General features: G+C 42.4%; 1 protein-coding gene across 2 annotated transcripts in view; it reads right to left on the bottom strand.

The window, feature by feature from the left end:
* The window catches only part of LOC310933314 (4-aminobutyrate aminotransferase, mitochondrial-like), a gene marked incomplete at both ends in the record, with an annotated part of 96,627 nt that overhangs the window by 72,322 nt on the left and 6,884 nt on the right, over positions 1-17,421 (bottom strand). The gene's annotated exons all lie outside the window — the stretch shown is intronic.

The raw sequence follows: 17,421 nt of genomic DNA, 5'->3' as shown, positions 1-17,421 counted from the left end.
CAATGATTTTCCCTCTCAAAACAGCCTTACCTGCATCCCATACCATAAGGGGGGAAACTTCCCCATTATCATTTTCTGAGACGTATAACTTAATTTCCTCTTGAAGTTCTTCCCCCATTTTTCCATTGATCACATTAAGATTAAGTCTCCAAGAAAAAGTATTTTTGCTGTTTCTTAGATTTAAATCTAGGTACACCGGACTGTGGTCTGACAGGTCCATTAACCCAATTTTACATGATCTTACAAGGCCGATATCTTTACTGTACATGAAAAAGTAATCAATCCTCGAATAGGCTTTATGTGGTGAGGAATAAAAGGTGAAATCTTTAGTTGTGGGATTGAGCTCCCTCCATACATCACAGATACCCATCTCACTTATCATCTTTCTCACCTTTTTGCCTACAGTGTTATTCTGGGTCTGAGTTAATCTTGACATATCCCACTTTAGGTTCAGTCTCAGATTAAAATCACCACCACAGATCACCATTCCTTGTGCTTTCGTGATCATTAAATCAAAAATCTGACTATAGGACCCCCATGTCGCACCCGGAGGTGCATACACATTTAAGAGGGTGACTTCTGAACCTTCTAATTTTCCTACAACCATAATTAACCTCCCTTCCTTGTCTGTGACTTCTGCTACCTTTTCAAAGACTACTCTTCTCGATATCAGTGTTGCCACCCCCCCTTCTGTGCCCTGTTTTATATGAGGCTGAGTAAACCTGGTTGAAACCCTGTCTTTTAAAGCGGAACTAAACCGGAAGTTCCTATTAACGCTGTTTTTTTGGTGTGTATCTGCGTCATTACCTTGTTTATGAAGACCTGACGGTTCGAAACAAACAGTTCAGCCACTGCTGAGAACGCTGTGTTTTATTGTAATCTTGGGGCTCAACGAGATCACTGAAAATCCCGTAATAGTTACGTAAGCAGCGGTTCTCCTGAACAACAGATCGTCCTGCTCCGGGCAGTAGTCCGGGCACATCCGGTTGCGTACATTGAACCGCAGAAGAAGAATAACGTCCGTTGTGGAGGTGTTTCACGAGCGACAGTGTCTTCTGACTCTGGGTCTGACTCCGGTTTAAAGTCATAAAAGGGACTGCGGCGGGGAGTCGTGACAAAGCTATTTTTAAACACTGTTAAAACAATGTTTTGATAATGAGGAGCAGTGCATCCACCGTTCCAGAGGGGGGCGCTGCGCTTCTGAGAACAGATGTGCTGGATAGTACTGGCCAATCACAAGACTCTGTCTTCTGGGGGTGAAAGTTCACTCTGAAATCTCGCAGCAGAAAAACACCGTCAGAAAAGAGGATTTCTATCGGCTCGTTTACAGCAACTAGGAGGTTTTTTACCATAAAAACAAGTTAATATATGTAAGTAGACCTCCATAACTAACATTTATGTGCAACAGGACCACTCTATGTCACCTTTAAGTTTGGCATGCTCAGAATCAGTCAAATGGGTCTCTTGCAGAAATAATATATCTACCTTGTCTTTTTTAATTTTGCCCAGAATTGTAAAAGTCACACATCCATTGAAAGCTCACTCCCTGGCAGCTGAGGAGAGTGCAGCACCTTTTTTTTCTCACAGCATCATCCATAGTCCATAGTTTTCTTTGTTTGATTTGTCAGGTAATGATGGAGCTGTCCATCATACCGATGCAGGATTAAAATAATATTATTCGATCTCCGTTATCTGCTCAACGTCAGCTGTACTTTCTATTCATTGGCTTCAAATTTCATTTGCGCTTCCGTTGAGTCTGCTCTTTCTCCATGTTGACGACCCTTGACTAGTGCAAAATCCTCATTTAAATAGGGCGGTCTTAACCAATTCTGCGCCTGTAGTCAATTGTGGCGGCAATCTAAGTAGGTCACCTGCAAAACGCAACCCAGCAGCAGGCGCAATGTTTAAGCATGAGCACGCAATTTAGCGTTCTTTATCTGGGATCTTAGTAGATCTAAGAGTTTATGTACCATCAGTTAAGTTGCATCCATCGCTATCAAGGGGGGGGGGAGTCCTTGTCCCCACCGGATATAATGTATATATCTTTATATATACACAGGTGCTGGTGATATAATTAGAATATCATGAAAAAGTTGATTTATTATTTGTTGTTATTCCATTAAAAAAGTGAAAAAATTAATTCCACACAGACTGATATATTTCAAGTGTTTATTGCTTTTAAATCCGTTGATTATAACTGACAACTAATGAAAACCCCAAATTCAGTACCTCAGAAAATTAGAATATTGCGAAAAGGGAGATTCACAAAGAGTGGACTGCAGCTGGAGTCAGTGCTTCAAGAACCACCACGCAAAGACGTATGCAAGACATGGGTTTCAGCTGTGGCATTCCTTGTGTCAAGCCACTCTTGGACAAGAGAGAGTGCCATTTTATTGATTTCAATACCTTTAGCACTAATTAAACTCAACATTGGTTTGGTAACCTCAGTGACCCTTGACCTCCATACACAGGTGAACCCAATCATGAGAAAGGGTATTTAAGGAGGCCAATTGTAAGTGTTTCTCCTCTTCTCTGGCAACATGCGAGCCTCAAAACAACTCTCAAATGACCTGAAAACAATGATTGTTCAACATCATGGTTTAGGGGAAGGATACAGAAGGCTATCTCAGATATTTAAGCTCTCAGTTTCAACTGTGAGGAACATTGTGAGGAATTGGAAGAACACAGGCACAGTTCTAGTTAAGGCCCGAAGTGGCAGACCAAGAAAAATCTACCCACAGACCAGCTCCAAAGAACCTACATCATCTTGCTGCAGATGGTGTCACTGTGCATCGTTCAACTATTCAGCGTACTTTACACAAGGAGATGCTGTATGGAATGAAGTAATGCAGAAAAAAAATCCTTTTCTCTGCACCCTCCACAGTCGCTTGAGGTATGCTAAAGCACATTTGGACAAGCCAGGCTGTTATTTCTGCAAAAGGAAGATGCACAACATTTTTCTTTTGTGGTGCCTAAACTTATACAAATGTCTCATAATATTTAAATAATTCTCGCACACTTTCAAATCATATTCACTTCTCAAATATCACTGTGCTTGTCTCCTATATGATATATTTAACTGAAATTTCTTATTCAAACAACCAATGATTTCTAAAGGAAAACCATGAAAATTTACAGGGGTGACTTTTGCATACCATTATGTATATATATGTATATATGTGTGTGTGTGTGTGTGTGTGTTTATATATACACACACACATGACCTCACCACCTGTGGGAGGGGCCATTGAGGTCAGGTGCAGTGTGAGTTGGGTGGTAGCCAAAGGCGAGCACCCTGGCGGGCTGACCCTTGGCTACAGAAGCTGGCTCTGGGGACGTGGAACGTCACCTCGCTGACAGGTAAGGAGCCTGAGCTGGTGCACGAGGTTGAGAGGTTCCGAATAGAAATACTTGGGCTCACCTCGACACACGGCTTGGGCTCTGGAACCAGTCTTCTCGAAATGGGCTGGACTTTCTTCCACTCTGGAGTTGCCCCTAGTGAGAGGCGCAGAGCGGGTGTGGGCATACTCATTGCCCCCCGGCTTGGGGCCTGTACATTGGGGTTCACCCCGTTAGATGAGAAGGTAGCCTCCGGCCGCCTTCGGGTGGGGGGACGGGTGCCGACTGTTGTTTGTGCTTATGCTCCAAACAGCTGTTCAAAGTACCCACCCTTTCTGGAGTCCCGGGAAGGGGTGCTAGAAAGTGCTACTGCTGGGGACGTCATTTAGCAACTTCAAACGTATCGTTCATATATTGTTATCGAGGTGAGCTGCTCAATATATCGTGATATTGATTTTTGAGGCCATATCGCCCGGCCTTACTGAATGGATCATGTTTCTCGTCTCCATTGTTGAGGCGGCAGACCAGAGCTGTGGCCGCAAGGTGGATGGTGCCTGTTGTGGCGGCAACCCCCAAACCCGTTGGTGGACACCGGCGGTAAGGGATGCCGTCAAGCTAAAGAAGAAGTCCTACCAGGCCTTTTTGGCTTGTGGGACTACAGATGCAGCTGATGGGTAGCGGCAGGCCAAGCGCAGTGTGGCTTCGGCGGTCTCTAAGGCAAAAACTCGGGCATGGGAGGAGTTTGGTGAGGCCATGGAGAACGACTTCCGGACGGCTTGGAGGGGGTTCTGGTCGGCGATCCGGCGACTCAGGAGGGGGAAGCAGTGCAACATCAACACTGTGTACAGTGGGGATGGGGTGCTGCTGACCTCGACTTTGGACGTTGTGGGTCGATGAAGAAGATCTCCTCAATCCCACTGACACGCCCAGAGGCGCAGCTTGTGAACAGGCAAGGCAGGCAACTGCCCCGAGCCGTTAGGGGGCCCCCCGACACTCGGAGCCTGAGGGCTGTTTTTACTGAAATGTGCAGTGACCAGCCGCCTCCCCGTCCCCCTTAAACGACAATGTTCGATTTGCAATGACATCTCAGTAGGCAACCTCCCTAAAGGGGCCCCACCTTACTTGAACCTCTGTGAAGTTATGGTTCTGCAAGTTGGAAAATGAAGAGGATTATTTACAGTGTAATGTATATCTTTTTTACTCAGTTTATATATGTTTTTTTCAGTTATTTACAGTATTTTATTGTTCTATATATTTATATTGTCACATACGTTTTAATTACAAGGTTTTTCCATGTTATTTCATTCATTTTGAAAAAAATTAAGTCGTACATTTTTCGTTGGTGTCAGATTATTTGTAACATAATGGTGAGGAACACTGGTTGGAAGGGCCACCTGGGAATTTTTGCCTAGGGCCCCTAAAGCCTCTGGACACGCCTTCCAATGAGGAACTGTGTATTTTGTAATAAGAACTACATACCAAAACACAAATGATTTATACTTGTTAAATTAAGCTGAAATAGAAAGGTTCTGTTTGACATTATAAGGGAGAAATCCAAGCTGAGAGATTTTATTCTTTGGAAAAGAGCAGGATTTCTTGTCACTATGGAGATGATGATGTGTGGCTGGGGCTGAGTTAGCTCAGCTCAGTTGTGGAAACTTAAACGTGTTCCTATGTTGTATATGTATCATATGTATATGGTTAATGAGGGGATGACAGTGTCTTGATCAGGGACACCTCGTCATAAACAAAGTCCTTAACGGCTCCCATAGTTTTTAAGATGAATTTGTGACATGATTTTGTTTAATTTCAAATGGCTTGTCTCATTATAGACAATGAGTGTGCTGTGTGGATGTTGTTGATGTGATGTGAAAATGACTAAAGTGGTTATATACTTACACATACATCTGCAATATATAATCTAGTCACTATAGGTTTAAAATAATAATTTATTAAAAAATAAAAATGAATAATAATCCATGTAATCCAGAATAAGTGAAGTTGACTGTATGAAGTAACATTTGGACACATAATCTACAATTTTGCTCAGGAGATAATAGAGGTAAAGAGGAGAGACATAGGACGCTATGACTCTTCAGGGATCCCAAAAAAGGAGATGGGGGATGCTCTGTTTCTTCTCAAGCCTTATGTGAACATGTACTGACCAAATAAATATCTTCTGATAATTTTAGACATTGTAGAGAACAAATAACATACATTTGATATAGGTATAGTGGACTGACTACCTTGATCCAATCCATTACTCCACTAACAGACCTGACTGACATATAAAGGAAAAAAACTGCAGAAATAACTGAGTGTCTGTGTGAGTGTGTCTGTGAGTAATGTGAGGAGTGTCTTGAAGAGTCTGAAAGTTGTCTGAAGTGTGTTGATAATAAACTTATTTAAAATGTTTGAATTAAAAAGTACAAAGTCAAATGTGCTAATTTGGAAATGGTTTTCTGCTTCAACGTGGTGACATTTATTATTGGATTGAATGGATTGATTAGGTTAAAATCAAAAGGTAGATTAACAGTGTATACATTTTTGGTGATACAAGTTTTTGTAAATTGTGTTATTTTAGTGATGAACAATCCATGATATCCTATTATCTTGTTCTCTGACATTTACTCACTACCCCCGGTGGTGTGAAACTTAAAAAAAAAAAACAGGATTAAAGCCACTGTATGTAAGCCATACAGTGGCTTTTGTAGGAGGTTGGACATTTTTAGCAGATTTAAGATGTATGCAAATAGAGGACAATTAATACAAGTAGAATTAGTAATAATTTGCACAGATGAAATCTGCAAGTAGGGGGGAATAATGGAAATACGTCTTGGAACAATAAAATACATAATTTTAAAATTCTTGGAAAAATGAAATAAATGTAATTGAAGTTATGAGAAATTATACATTTGTAATGAGGAAATAATAGAAATGTCTGTAGGTAGTTTAATACTCCACTGAGAATTCCATTACCAGATCAACAGTTTAAATATTTAGTTATGAATCGTGTAGTCATTAGAAAAATTAAGTAATAACTTCTGATAGTTTGTCATTGAATTTAAATGGCACCATTGGATAACCTTAGAGAGGAAGCAGTTGGTTTTTGGAATTTGGAAAGAGTGGGAGTTTAATCTCCTAGCCAGGGAATTGGGTATATTGGATGCTGTAAATTGAGGTGAGTGTGGATCAGTATTGTTGATCATTTTCAAAGTCAAGGTTTCAGAGATTTAATGGCAAAGTTAAATGAAATATCTACTAACACTACACTAAACTGAATATATTTTTTGCTGCATACAATTATGAATAACTGCATGTTAATTCACATCAGTACTAACACTGCATGGAATGCTAACAGGTGAACATATGCTAACACAGTTGCTAAGAGGACCTATAAGGACCCATTGTTTGAAAGATTGAGATGTATTGAATTACATAATCAAATAACCCATATTAGATGACTGCCCTCCATAGGCTAGTCCATAGGTTTGTTTTACTTTCAGAAATGATGATGGAAGCTCAGCTTGAGACAAGGAAGTTGAGTGGCTGATGCTGCTTGTAAATCCGTGTACCCGAGGGGGGTCCAAAGGAAGTGGAATGAGCCAATGTGAGAAGGAGCCTGAACTGTGACGATAACGTCATCAGCAGTTTAGTCTAAAGGAGCATGGTATTGTGTCAACTGAATAAGTACAAGGAAGTGTACGACAAGATCAAGGCCAGTATCGGGTCTGAGAGTAATGCAAATATATGGAAATTCTTCAAGTGCAGAGAGCAACAGCTCAAATAGCAGAAAATGGATTGTGGGACCTGAACGTCAGTAACAGGATTCACTGATTCAACGTCTGGACATTCAGGAGGCAACACAACTGAAGCTTTAACATTCAAATGACTTACCGGATGAAATATGTGTGAATGTTTATATATAGAAACCTGTATTTTCTGTGTTTTATGTGCCTTGTAAAATGAGTACCTGCGTGTGGTTGCCGGGGAAGCGGGACCGTGTGAGAGTTTCCCTTTCTAGAAGGATAATGGATAAATAGCATGTTTTGCTGCTCGGAAGGGCTTTAGCTCTCACACTCTACAAAATGTATGTTATGATTATGCTTAAAATCAGCATAAACAGGAGGGATATAAGAGGAATGTTCAAAAGTAAAGGCCACATTATACTTCTCCGACTGCGTAATGCGTTATCCGACTGTGTAACCACGGAGACCCCTCGTGCCTTCATACTTCTCCGTCGTGGTGACGGATACGCACTGCAATTTCCCACCCAATCAGCAGGGGTGGCTACGCAAGGTTGTTGTGCTTTAGGCTACAGTGAGCAATGGAAAGTCCAAAGTTGGGCTCCCCAACCAACGCTATCAGTACACAACACAGAAAGCCAGTTCATTGCAACGGCCAAGGGAAAAAGTCAAGTCATTATTTTAATGACTTTAATCGGACTTTGCCTCTTTGACTTGTGATAACTTGACATAAAAACTACCTACACCTCCCAGCATGCTTTGGGGACAAATCCCGGTCTGATTGATCATTACAGAGTGACATTAGATCGTTCTGATTAGAGAAGGGCGACTGTCCACACAAATGTGTCATACGTGCTAACCCTAACCCTACTGCTCCGAAATTCTTACTGCTTACTGTTTTTTCATGTTTACTGCCAGCACATTATATGGACCTGATTTTTATTTGTATTTTCTAATTACTTAGAGTTTGACAATAACAGAAGAATGTAAATGGCTTTGTAATAATGAATTTAAATGAAAAGTTGAGGTACCACCTCGACTGCTCCGTATGCGGCCGAGATATGCGGCCGACGTTAGCTTGTTTTTAAAGGATAGGTCTGGGGTATCCTTCGCAGCCGATCATATCCAACAATTCTTTGCGCGCCAGCAGCAAAACTTTTCCAATCCAACATGGCGGACGTGTTGCGGCTGGGAGAAGCAAGTTCGTTTTCATACGGAAGTATTACAAATCAATGAAACAAAACAAATTAAAAGTTTCTTCTGTTTTAAAAGTCGTACCGCTATTTATGTCTTTAATAAGCACAAGTCACAAGACTGACCGCTGTGTGCTGCGTGCTGTCTGTAAGCACCGTGAAACGATAGTTTCAATCACAGTGTAACTTTCAAAGTTTTGTTTTGAGTAAAACTTTAATTAACATATATGTGGTGGGTTTATATAATACTTATTTCACCACATACACTAATTGTAGGTGGCATGAAAGATAATTAAATAATTCTCAATGTATTCTCCTCAGATGAGCTCACCTATTCACTCTGGCAAAGACATAAATATTGCTTTTGTCATTTCTAAAAGATAAGTGTAATGTTATTATGCCTACAATGATAATTTTAACTGTGAAGGGGGCAACAACATGTCATTTAAACCCCCGTGCTAAAACTACATCTTCCCTTGTTGTCTTTTGTCTCTGAATAGAACTGATCGACCTCCTCAGGGAAGACATGAGAAGAGAAATGAGAGGAGGATGGAGAGACTCCTCTGTGCACAGCCCAGCTGTGGCTGTTTATTTATTTAGGCTAGGTTGAACTTTCCCTGCGCTTAGTCCAGTTCACAGGAACTGTGACATCTAGTGAGTCACGGGAGGACTTTCCCCCGTGCACAGCCCAGCAACAAAGAGCTGTGGTTTTTTATTTATTTAGGCTAGTTTGAGCTTTTCCTGCACCTAGTTCAGGTCACAGGAACTGTGACATCTAGAGAGTCACGGGGGGACATTTCCCTGTGCACAGCCCAGCTACAAAGAGCTGTGGTTGTTTATTAATTAGGCTAGGTCAAGCATTCCCTGGGCCTAGTTTAGGTCACAGGAACTGTGACATCTAGAGGGTCACAGGGGGGCATTTCCCCGTGCACAGACCATCTTTATTGATTTATTGTGGGCATGTTATGCCAATGGCTGTAACGTTTACCTGCAACGTTGTGTTACCTGTGTTAACTCGGAGTGATTGCGCTGAAGATCTGTACGTTTAGCACAGAGTTTACCTGATCAAGTGGTTAATGCTCAGCCCAGTGCTTTCTGCACAGATTCTTTGCACATCAGTGAGGACCTCGTCACATCTTAGCTCAGGTAACTCTACCTTAGCCTTTGATCCAGTGAGCATTTTGGTCAAGTTTCAAATAACAAAATGGCTGCTGCCAAGAAACTAGACGCTCCTCACTGATCCATGCTTCTTGCTCAGAGCCTATTCCTGGCCCTGAATTATTTGTTCCGTAATTGTTTGTTCGTCAACTATCTCTTTCCTCTTGAGCCATAAGCTGTTTTCCACATCCGAAAGGGGGGGGGGGGAGAAGATTCCAGCAACAGAGTTGGAGCTTTCTCTCTAACCCCAAGGAAAGGGAAACAGACTACCTACATCTTTCACGCAGTCTTGGCCATGCAATCTCATCTATAAACCTACAGGTTAGAGATAGGATTATATTTACTGAACCTTCCAATAATCGAACGAGAGCATGTGTCACTTGAAATCCATGCTCTATGTCGATTGTTGGAAAGGTCAACACACGTGCAACTGAAACACCTCCCTCACTATACCTGACTATGAACCTGTGGACCTAAACTAAAGATATTCATTTAGTTTTCCCCAATAGCCAATTATCTGCAGAGTCTCAGAATGTCTGCGTCTGAGTAAAGGTGCCAGGGCATGTCTGTGAAGAAACCAGGCATGAAGACTCAGGTAAAGTGGGCGGTGTCCTGAGTTGTGACCGGCATGACACAGCTGCTAAGGTCAACCTGCCAAAATAGATTGTTCTGTTTCTCTTAAATGGTTCCTCCACGAACCACTGTGCATGTAAATGACCTAGGCCTCCACTCACCTTGACTCCAGTCGACAGGACTGTGAGATTAAGGTCATGGACCCCCTTTTAACGGTCACATCACAGTAAACACCACCCTCTAGGCAGAAACTTATTGCAGAGGGAACTAAATGGTGAAGTTCAGTCCCAAAAAGTACTGAACTTATTGGCTTTATCACCTGAACAGGCCTGTTCTAGAGACAATCTAGCTTACTGCCTTGGCCTTCTCCTTAGCTGCTGGGCCATCACGGCTCTCACTGCACATTTTATTTACAGATTACATACACCATAACAACAGACAAGGCTGGACTCTTTTGGCTGGTGCACAGCACCAACAAAACAGCCCGAAAACATGTTTTCCACTAACCCCTTCAAAGTTAAGCCATCATCACACTGTTCCTTCCCTTCCGCCGAACACCCATCCCCTCTCTAGGTGCCCCTTGCGGACCAACAGCAAGAACTCCAGAACTGTGTGATTGTGCATGTTTTCCACTGTTGTTATTTGTATGTAATTAGCTAGCTTAGCTTAAGACATCTGCCCAGATGCGCCTCAAGGTTGCCCAGACACAATCCTCTAACTGTTAAGTTTTGAACAGTTAACCTGAACTGTTAACCCTTTAGACTGTGAACTGTGCCCACTCTCAACCCCAGGAACCAATGGACTGTGCCATTCAGAACCCGGACTGTTGTCAGCCTTGAACACTGGTAGGCCACACTGGCATATAGGCCCTTCGGTTGCTCTGAACAGTGCGACCAGCAACCCAGTCTTCAGACCAAAAGGGGGACTGTTGGGACCCAACAGTGTGGCTGTAATCCATTGTTCTGTAAGGCCTGTATACAGACAACAAGCCTGATTTGAGTTTTAACCACATCTGCCGTCTCTGTTTTATGGCCCCTCGACTGATAAGCCATATCAATTGGAAGACAGACTCTTGTTCCTTCTCTCTTGATCCTTTGCTCTTGCTTGCTGCTCTTGTTGCTGCTCTTGTTGCTGCTCTTGTTGCTACTCTGGGCCCCCGGGCCTCCCGCATGCGGCTCTCCCGTGCTGCACGAACAATGTCCTTTTTGAAGAAGCCACCAGCTTCCACTCCTCCGCCTGTGGGGATCGCACCTCGGTCGACCCATCCCTCTATACCTGACACCCGAACTGCTTCCACTCAGAGACAAAGATGATCAACAGCTGTTTGCTGTGCGCCAAATAACAGCCCGGCTCATGGACTTAGATCATTCAATTAGCCTTGGAAATTTAATGTTGGTGAATCAAATTGTTTAATTGATTCTTGTTATTTGATTTAATACATTCTTACTTTTGTTCACTTAAAGGAATGGTCTCTGTCTTTTGTACATGAATATTGTGACAAAGGGAGGTTGAGAGTGTCAGTGCTCGTATTCATACCTTCATTACTGATCAATTGGGATATATTTGATATTATAGTCAATTACAGTGATTATTTAGACTGATTTTGAAAGGCATAGATCGATTGTCTTTTCCCTGATTTCAGGGTGGTGCCCTGACATTTTAATTAATTAATGTTTATTAATTTATTTTTATCAATAAAATTTTTGCCACTATTGATGAACCACAACATAATGGTGCCCCGTGCAAGGGTTTTTAGAAAATAAATACCATAATTAATTATTAAAAATAATTAATCATTCGTATTCATATTTTCTCACCAATTACAAGGCTGGATCACAACATATATCTATATTTATATACATCTATATATGTATGTATGTATGTAGAGATATATAAAGATATATATATATATACAAGATTATGTTTACTTTCTGTTGTGAAGTAGGTAAACTACATGACAAGCTCTACAAGGGAAAATGGCTCCTGGTACAGTGACATGTCCATTGTATTATATCTGATGAGCTTGGATTAAGATTACTGTTTAATTTACTGCTGTAAATTTTAGTCCGGGCTCAGATTTGAGTACTTAATATACATATGGCTGTTTTAATCTACAGTGACATATCAGATACTGTATACAGTTATGATATGATTTTATGCCTGCAAAGTGACATTTATTACGGTTTCTATAGGATTAAGAGTTCACAGCATAACCATGTTTATTTTACCTGTTCATGTTTGTCTTTCAACCTGAGAAACATCACACACCGGCATCTATGGTGAAGGTTCTTCATATGTAATATTAATATCATTATTATAATAATAATCTAAAGCTCTAAAGGCTCCGTCCAAACTAAACTCAATTAAATGGAATACTAAACGTACCTAAACAGACTAAAAACTATATTACTACTAAAACTAACTTACAACTAAATAATAATTGTAATGATATAATAATGAATTATTTTGAAATAAGGAATCATTCTTTAAGATAGTTAGCGGCAGATTAAGTAGAATATTTACAAACACTAATAAAGTAGAGCTTCGGGAATCGGGAAGAATTGGTGACGGCTTGCCGATTAGAAAAAGTAGGCCAGACCGTCTCATTTCGCAGCGTTTGACTTCCTGGTCCTCCTGCGCCCGTGGTCCACGTCGGCTGCAGCCTCGCTTATGGGACACGCCTAGTGACTTGGTCCCACCGCTGGTTCCAAGAACAGTTCACAGACCCAGAGGGCGAACAGCTGGAGCCATTCCAAAGCCAGAGAAGCACCAATCACAGAGGCAGAAGTGAAGAATGCCATAAAGACCCTTAACAACGGATGCTCAGTGGGGCCGGATGGAGTTAGAAATGAACTGTATAAATATGGGAGTCATGTCATATCACCATCATCATTACATCTATCATCAATTATGCCTTTGAAGATGGCGCCGCTGTGTTTTGCTGGCCGCCTCTTGCTCCTACTATGGTTGATTTTTGTGTTGTTTATAGCCCTTGGCACTAACCAGATCGAGTCTCTGCTGGTGTATGATCATCAGGCTCTTTTGAGTCTTCGACGAAATGTCGGAGAAGTATGTGCATTCAAGCATAATGGGCAGAAAACTGTGCCTCCGCTACTAGCGGGGATCCCGACATACCTGTGCCGGGCCTCTGCTCCACCTCCTCGGCGGAAACGTTCCCGCCGCCGTGGCAAAAAAGTCTGGCTGGCTCAATCGTTGTCCATCTCCCGGACAGGACATGGATTAACTCATCCGTTCGCCGTGCCTTGGCGTTTCCTGGATCCCATCGATGCCTGCCTTATTCCTGTCATCGGCTCGTTTGAGGGACTCCGGCCCCGCCGCACCTGCCCTCCGCGACTTTCACAGCGCGGCGTGAACCTCCGGCTCCTGAAGTCGCTGCCACCGTCTCCGCGATCAGTCAAACAGAAGCCCCCGGCTCCTGCCAGGTTTGGCCTGGTGAACGCCAGATCACTGGTGAACAAAACGTTCATCCTGAGGGATTTCTTCAACTCCCGTGGCCTGGATTTCCTCTTTGTGACAGAGACATGGATCGGTGCCGGTGAGTGCAGCCCTCTGATCGAACTTCTAACGGCTGGTTGTTCTTTTTTCAACTCCCCGCGGTCATCGGGAAATTATGCCCAAGTATGATCGCGTTCTCCTTGTAGGGGATTTTAACATTCACGTGTGTTGTCCTGATAAACAGCTGGTGAAGGACTTTTTAAGCCTTATTGACTCTTTTAACTTAGAGCAGTGTGTGTCCGGTCCCACTCAGAAACGTGGACACACACTAGACCTCGTCCTCTGTCATGGTCTGTCTGTGTCAAACGTGGAAATATGTGACGACGTGTTTTCCGATCATTTGCCGGTACTGTTTGAAGCTGCCGTCTCCTGTGCTACAGTTAAATCTGCCGCTCCTGCTCGCTGTCGTAGGATATTTAACTCTGTCACTGCCGGTCAGTTTTCTGCTGCCTTTAACCAGCTCTGTGTCCCCTCTGAATTATTACCAAACACGGAGGTGCTCAGTTCTTGGTTTCACGCCTCCTGCCAAACCATACTGGACTCTGTGGCTCCATTTAAAACTGTGCAGCCCAAAGCTAAACCTGAGCCCTGGTTCAATGCGAGAACTCGCGCAGCCAGACAGGATTGCCGCAAAGCTGAACGCAGGTGGAAAAAGGACAAGCTGCAGCTACCAGAGCACTGTCAAAGAGTCCAGAAGAGAGCACCTGTCAAATATTATTGAATCAAACTCTCACAACCCACGTGTGTTATTTAAAACCATAGAGTCTGTTCTTGGCTCACCTCAGCCTGTGTGCACAGAGGAATCCCCTGAAATGTGCAATAGCTTCCTGCAGTTCTTCATTGATAAGGTTGCTACCACAAGGGCTCTAATCACCACACCTGTGTCTGACCCCTCTGACAGTGTGCTTTTCTCAGCTGTGCTTGATTCGTTTGAGCCCGTGTCTCTGATTGCCTTAGAAAAAGTGGTTGCCCAGATGAAGCCATCAGGCTCTCCCTGTGACACTGTCCCGCCTCACTTTTTTAAAGAGGTATTTCCTTGTATAGGGCAGTCAGTCCTGGCCATTATTAACAGCAGTCTGTCTTCTGGTGTTGTCCCCCAAAGTTTTAAACATGCTGTGGTACAACCCCTGCTTAAGAAACCTGGCCTTGATCGTGTTATGCTAGCCAATTATAGACCTATCTCCAAGCTGCCTTTTATTTCAAAGATCCTGGAAAAAGTTGTCCACGCTCAGTTGCAGTCGTTCCTAGATGAGCATGATATTCTGGAGATTTTCCAGTCTGGTTTTAAAACAAGGCATAGTACAGAGTCAGCTTTATTAAGAGTGTTCAATGACATCCTCCTGACGGTTGATTCTGGAGACTCTGTGATCCTTGTCCTGCTTGACCTTACTGCAGCATTTGATACTGTGGACCACAATATTTTAGTGCCACGCTTGCAGCACCTAGTGGGCATTAGTGGTAGCGCCTTAAATTGGTTTAGATCGTATCTTGAGGGAAGATCTATGTGTGTACGCCTCGGTGGCTCTGAGTCCCAATCTGCTCCGCTTTCATATGGGGTTCCACAGGGCTCAATTTTAGGGCCCCTGCTCTTCTCCCTGTATCTGCTTCCCCTGGGTTCCATCCTAAGAAAACATGGCATCTCTTTTCATTTCTATGCAGACGACAGTCAGATTTATGTCCCACTGAGAAAGAAAAATGCCTGTCTGCAACCACTTCTATTATGTCTTGATGACATAAAAGCATGGATGTCACTGAACTTTTTAAAATTTAATGAAAAGAAGACGGAAGTCATAATGTTTGGTCCTAGCGGCTCTAGTGAACCTCCTGCTGATTTGGGCCCTTTGGCACCGTATGTGAAGCCTTTAGTCACAAACTTAGGTTTTATTATGGACAGTGATTTTAAATTGGACCGGCAGATTGGGGCAACAGTAAAGTCCAGCTTTTTTCACCTCAGGCAGCTGGCAAAGGTGAGGCCATTTCTGTCACAAAAGCACCTTGAAACAGTAATCCATGCCTTTGTTACATCTCGGCTGGATTACTGTAACGCTCTTTATCTTGGAGTCAGCCAGTCGTCCCTCTCACGCCTCCAGTTGGTCCAGAACGCTGCTGCTCGCCTCTTAACTGGAGCACGTAAGAGGGAGCACATTACTCCCATTTTGGCCTCCCTTCACTGGCTGCCTGTGCATTTTAGAGTCCATTTTAAGATTATTTTATTTGTTTTTAAATCTTTAAATGGTCTTGCCCCGCCTTACCTCTCTGAGCTTCTCCATCCTTACACTCCTGCTCGGTGCCTCAGGTCAGCTGACCAGCTGCTCCTGGAGGTACCGAGGTCTAAACGGAAGCTCAGAGGGGAAAGAGCTTTCTCCATTGCCGGTCCCAAACTTTGGAACGCCCTCCCGCTTCATATTAGACAGGCCCCCTCACTGTCCATTTTTAAAACTCATCTTAAAACACATTTTTATTCTTCTGCGTTCAACTCAGCATGAGACTCTGCTCTTGTTTTAGTGTTTTATTGTTTTCATTGTTTAAACATTTTTATTGTTTTATAGTTTTATTGTTTTTTATTTGTTTAAACATTGTTATTTTTTATAGTTTTATAGTTATTTTATTTTTTATTTTTTAAATATTGTTATTGTTTTATTGTTTATATATATATATATATATATATATATATTTATTTTTATTTTGTCTCCTATGTTTTATGTGCCATGTTTTATTTATTGTACTGTTAAGCACTTTGTACCAGCTATAGCTGCCTAAAGTGCTCAATAAATAAAGTTGAGTTGAGTTTGAACACAATCATTCTATTGAATCTATCGGTCAAGGAACCTTGATCGCTCCGCCAAAATCCCCAAAAACACCTGGTCCAGGTATAGATAGGTATGGAGCCAGAAAAGGAAGACATTGTACAAACCTACTAACTGGATTGTACATGCTAATTTACATTGATGCTTATCTACTAACAGGGCACAACGAGCAAATCAGGAAATTATGCTTTTCCAGACACACATCCATTTATTTTTGGTATATGTGAATCAATTAAATATAAATATCCATAGGAGAAATGCGTGCGCCCAGATGCACACTCACATTGGCGCTTTACATGCAGCACAGTTATTTGTCAGATATTTGTCCACTAGTTTGCTCCTTAATACTGGCTTTATAAAACACATTTTGTTTTCTTTTGATATCATGTTGATATTTTCCCCCTGCATGTAGCTACACCTCTTCCACATTATTTTTACCAGTCTGGAAAATAATTTCTGCGCGAGAGCAACAGGGAGCAAGCGAGAGTTCCCCGATTTGTTCATCGACCAGCAACAGCGGGGAACATTATGTCATATGTCAGGTCCCTCAATCCCAGTTATCTGCTCATCGCAGTCAGCTGTACTTTCTGTTCAGTGGCTTCAAATTGCATTTTGCGCTTCCATTGAGTCTCCATGTTAACAACCCTTGCCTAGCGCAAAATCCTCATTTAAATCTCTTAACCACTCTGAATTGCGGCGGTCTAAGTAGGTGACCCACAAAACGCAAACCAGCAGCAAAGAAACTCAGAGAGCTTCAGCAGCTTGCAGGGAAAAAGACACAGTGGAATGTAATGAAGAAAGACTGATTGTAGCCAGAAGTTGTTTCAACCGCTATACTGAGCTGTAGAATACAGTGGTCATATACACACACACACACATATATATATATATATATATAGATACAGATATAAAATGACCACCCTGATTCATAGATAGAAGGGGCACTGGTTTCCTGCGCCCCTAAACAACAAGAGAGTTGGGGGAGTCTTGTTGACAGAAAGAGGGATGAGGAGAGAAAAGGAGAAAGAAAGATTAATTGAGAACAGAAGGTTAGAAGTTGTGTCTAAAATCAACACAACACGACAGAGC

This window comes from Microchirus variegatus (assembly GCF_963457635.1).
Source record: "Microchirus variegatus genome assembly, chromosome: 10".
In the NCBI taxonomy this organism is placed as follows: domain Eukaryota; kingdom Metazoa; phylum Chordata; class Actinopteri; order Pleuronectiformes; family Soleidae; genus Microchirus; species Microchirus variegatus.
The sequence above is the reverse complement of the archived record's forward strand: the minus strand, read 5'-3'. Positions and strand labels throughout refer to the sequence as shown.